This window comes from Meleagris gallopavo, chromosome 11, assembly GCF_000146605.3.
Source record: "Meleagris gallopavo isolate NT-WF06-2002-E0010 breed Aviagen turkey brand Nicholas breeding stock chromosome 11, Turkey_5.1, whole genome shotgun sequence".
NCBI classification, from domain to species: Eukaryota; Metazoa; Chordata; class Aves; order Galliformes; family Phasianidae; genus Meleagris; species Meleagris gallopavo.
In genome coordinates, this window is record NC_015021.2 from 3,838,616 (window position 1) to 3,843,737 (window position 5,122).

A 5,122-nucleotide genomic window follows, 5' to 3' on the forward strand; every position below is an offset into this window, starting at 1 on the left:
AAAAAAAAAAAAAAAAACATTATCTGAAGAATTTCCAGCTTCTTTAATTCACTAAGCAGTACTTTATATCCCACCTAACACCAAACTATAATTACATTTATGTATTTTTTTTATCCTGAATAAACAAATTTTATCTTATTTATCCTTTGTGTCTCTTGACAGAGAGAGACAAGTGGATAAAGAAGTGAGCATATATGGCTCTGCCAGCACGTGGCAGACACGTCAGAAAGAAAAGATTTTAAATATTTTGCATACTGAAATTCCTTTCTTCACGTTTCACCCACTCATAGATTTCACATTGCTCTACTGATTTCTTTCAAATCCAAAAGAAAATATATCATAAAAAGAATATTTTATGTCCTTATAATTTTGACAACCAGTATAATAAATTGAGGTGCAAAATCATGTTCTTGTATTTTAAAGACAGACATTTCTTTCTATATCATGGTGCCATCTAGTGGAAATAGACTTTTATAAAGAAGAGGCATCTCTAACCAGAGAGCATTGACAGATATTTACAATATGTCTAATACTGATATTCACTGCTGTTGTTTACTTTGCTGTACAGAAATCTGAAAACATGCAGCTGTGCACCTATACCAAAACTTCTTCCTTTTTCCTACAACCCATCAGAGATTCAAATGCTGGACTGGCTGTCACCAACTAGTGACAGAATTTGTACCAGAAATACTGAAGTGGAGCTTGTAAGTGACAACTTGTGGCAGTCCAATGGAGAACAGCAAGCATCACAGAGCAGAGTCAGACCAGGTAAGATTTTCAAGTCTAACTCTGTAAAGAATGGGAGGAAAACAGTGTTCTTTCAGCAAAACAGGAGAGTGAAATAAAATAAGAAGTCTCCTACCATGCAGTAACTTACGTCCCTTCCACCTGCTATAGAACCTACCTGTAACTAAGGGAGATTTTAGAAAACCAGTGCCTTGAGCAGAAAGTGGTAATAAGAGGGAACTGCATTAACTGACTGCTTTCCTCTATTCTTGGCAATTATTTATTGTGCTCAAAATATTTAAAGAGTATCATTAACATTCTTGGTAATTTTTTTCCTTAATATGCTTTTGACTCATAGTGGAAATGTCAGCTGGTGAAGTTGTTTCAATTTCCAGTCAGAGCCAGAAAGATAATCTGATATATTTAGATCATAAATTTATAAACAATTATGGAGCAGTAATCCTGGCATGCCCAGATTGCTGCATCTACATGTCCTCACCTTCCCATCCATGTGGGATACTTCAGGCATACACCTAAGTCTGTATGTTCTTCTAGTGAGGCCCACATCTTCACTTTTTCCATGTTTCCACATTACATAAATGGGAAGTTATATATCTAGTTACATGAGTTCACATTGCTGTCATAGCAAAACTTACCATTTGGGGTCCAACATTCACATTGATTGGTCCTAAGGTTTTTGGCAATATCTTTGTTGGGGAGTTGGTACTGGAAACTGGTAGTGTGATTACTGAAATATTACCTAAAAAATAAGGCAATAAAAAGACAGTTTTAAATTTCCTCCTTTGTAATGTACAAAAAACACTTTGCTGAATTCTCACATCATTTTTGCATTTTGGAATTAAGTTAACTTTTTCTGTCTTACAAACTGCCATAAAACAGCCACAAGAACTCTTAGCAGATGTCACAAGGACACCTTACAAAACTGCTAAGCTTCTCTAATTTACCATTAAAATTATGTATTAGTATTTTATTTCCAGAAAGAATTTCTTCTAGCTTAAGATGAAGGGCGCACAGCCCACCATACACTTCAGCTTTAAAACTCTTGGGTGTACTTTTAGACTTCTAGAATTTCCTGAGTTGGAAAGGACCTGCAAGGATGACAGAGTCCAAATGAAACAAGTCTATATATTTATTAATCCTAATTACAATCACAAGCATACACACAAAGTATCTATCCACATGTCTTCAGCTTTAACCACTTCTGACTATGCTGAAGTATTTAAAACATCAGAAAAGTGCATCTGTGTCACAGTAGAGAAAAAATGACACCTTTGGACATTACCTGAAGTAACTGCAGGTGGCTGGATGTCAGGGTGAAACCAACCACTCCATCTCCAACCCAGCATGTGACTGTAACAAGATGTTTATTACCTCCATGATCCTGCACTCCTTACAGATCTAACTCATCCTGCCTTCATACAAAGAAGCACAGCTGTATGCTGAGTACCTCACAAATGCTGCTGCTACTCCCCTTTCCCATACTCTACCTTTTAATCTTGATTACTCAGATTTAATGTCTTAATCAGAACTGTCATGCAGCACTTCCACTACTCCATAAATACTCCAAGCATTGTATACAAACCACTCAAAGTGGTGAAAACACTCATTTACCTTCGGACACGGTAGCAGTAGCAGCTCCTATCTGTCTGACAGTTTCAAAGCAAGTGAGCTGCAAATCAATCAAACACCTCCCTGCATTCTTATGCACAGCTTCATTCAAAATCAAGTGTTAGAGTGGTGGGTCTGGAGGCAGAATGAAATACAAGGAAGAGTTGCCACTACCTCATAACCCACAAAGCCAGCTTGGGCCTAGCTGAGGTCATGAGCCGTAAGGACAAAGGCTGACTCCTTAAGAGCTCCTCAGGCTCTCTGGCACTAGCAGACAGAAACTAAAGGCATTTTGAGGTGACGGGTTTCTTCAGCACAACACAGATACCAGCCCTGCCCTTCTTCTGCCACAGGGTTGGCAAACATTGAGCTTAGTCCAGATCAGATCTCTGTTACCCATGTCTTTTCTCAAAGTGCTAGTTCATCTCCACTGCCCCCTATTTTCATTTAATCCTGAACTGTGGTTGTTGATTTTTTTAGTACAGCCACATTCTGCCCTGAAAAAAAGTAATAGTAATTTCAGCAATGTAACAGCTCTGTAATACAAAGCAACAACCCAAGAGAGGAAAAAAAAAAAAATACTTAGAAAAGGATGTTCTTTATCTTTGGCACAGAAATAAAAAGGATGCAGCTATACTTAAATTCTCATCTTTATAAAAAATGAACAGAGAGAATAGAATTGTTCACAATAAGATGAGGATGTTTTAATGTTCTGTGCAAATTCCTCTGGCATCTGGAGTAATGCTGCTACTAAATACTGCTTTTCCAAAAGGCAAATCTGTATCTGAGGACACCTTCAGAATTTATTCACATAACTCACCTAGAAGAAAAAAAATAACAAACCACACACTTGCAAACCCAAACCCCAGAGTAAATCTTTGCTCCAGTATGAAATACCTCCTGACGGTAGTGATAAGTACAGAGCAGTTCACAACTTACATACACCCTGTTCGTATACTGAGCTCAAAAAGCTCTCTAACCTGACTAGTTGTTCGCCACTTTTCATTTTGGCTGCAGGATTTTGCTGAGGATGTATTAAGTTGTGCTGGCACTCATCAAAACACATCTCACTGCAGCATGTTGCTATCAGTGGCACTGCTGCCCACCTCCCAGGTACTGCTGTAATTTATATTTTTTTCCCCCCACTGCTGCACCTGAACATTTCCATACCTTCTTCTCCAAGATGAGCTCTCACGCTGTTTCTCCTTGTCTCTTTTCTTACCACAGAACAAATTATTCCTTTGGCACCTCTGATAAAGTCACACGCTAAAGCACAGTACCATTTTGAAATGTTGGCAGTTAGCCTCAAGTTTATCATTGGGCTACATCACACAGTCATCTTCAACATTTCTGGGGCTGCAGAGGACTATAATGTGTAAAATTTCAGAACACAAGACTGAAACATGTCAGATTTACTGCACTGTGCAATTAGCACTGCTGGTATTTAAACGTCCACTCACTGACCTCTACATCAATCAGTGCGCACATGGTTTGTGTGTCTCAGCACGTGGCTTGGAGATTGTAAGCCACTGTCAATAGCTTTTAGTGTATATGCATGTACACACACAATTCTACTGCCCACACATAGCCTGAAAACTGTAGCTTAATAATTGAGACCTAGAGGCAACACTACACACAACCACCAGATGTACTGTAGCAGGTCTGGAAAAAATACTGATTAACAGTTAATAGATAACTGCTATTTTCATTTATGAGATCACCTAGATAAATGTACATGGCCACAGCAGTGTTAATAATACAAGGACTGTTCAAATAACTGCATCGCGGTTTTCCAAAGACAGCTGCTTAAACATGATGTATGTATAAGAGCCCTTCTGGCTTGAATTAGTAACAGAGACCTTACTTCTTTTAATACCTACACAGACACAATGGGATCAGTTTCTTCTTCTAAGTGAAGAGCCTCCTAAGCCACCATGAACAGAAAGAAAGAAGAACAAACTTTTGCACAGTAAGAGCACTCATTCTGCATCTTTCTCAGTGGCTGAAAAAATGATAAAGTTTAATTAATTATCAATAAAATATTCCTTTTCCTAGTTTTTTTTCCAGAAAGAATATAATAGTCCAAACACTCATGTGACCCGTATCAAGTATGTTAAGAGCAAAAGGAAAACTAGAGAGAATGTGGGCCCCTTACTAAGTGAGGGGGGGGGGCGTCTGGTAACGGGGGATGCTGAGAAGGCAGAGATACTGAATGCCTTCTTTACTTCCGTCTTCAGTGAAAAGGCTCTCCCGCAGGAATCCCACACCGTGGAGGTTAGGGAGAGGGTCTGGGGAATGGGAGACTTCCCTTTAGTCAGGAAAGAGGACGTGCGTGAGCACCTAGGCAGTACTAAGGTCCACAAGTCCATGGGACCTGATGGGGTGCATCCATGTGTGCTGAGGGAGCTGGCGGAGTTAATTGCCGAACCGCTCTCCATCATTTTTGAGAGGTTTTGGATAACAGGGGAGGTCCCTGAAGACTGGAGGATAGCCAATGTCACTCCGGTCTTCAAAAAGGGCAAGAAGGAAGATCCGGGTAATTATAGGCCTGTCAGCCTCACCTCCGTCCCTGGAAAGGTGATGGAACAGCTTGTGCTGGATACCATCTCCAGACAACTGGGAGAAAAGGAGGTTATCAGGAGTAGTCAGCATGGGTTCACCAAGGGGAGGTCGTGCTCGACCAACCTGGTGGCCTTCTATGATGCTGTCACATGCTGGGTGGATGGGGGAAGAGCGGTAGATATAGTCTACCTTGATTTTAGAAAGG

At 39.9% G+C, this 5,122-nt stretch overlaps 1 long non-coding RNA gene across 1 annotated transcript; it reads left to right on the plus strand.

Annotated features, from left to right (window-relative positions):
* The first annotated feature begins 41 nt into the window (after nucleotides 1–41).
* On the plus strand, nucleotides 42–4,294 carry LOC109369426. Its single transcript, XR_002118434.2, has 2 exons — nucleotides 42–768; nucleotides 4,240–4,294. It is a non-coding gene; the product is annotated as an uncharacterized LOC109369426 (long non-coding RNA).
* Nucleotides 4,295–5,122: the final 828 nt, after the last annotated feature.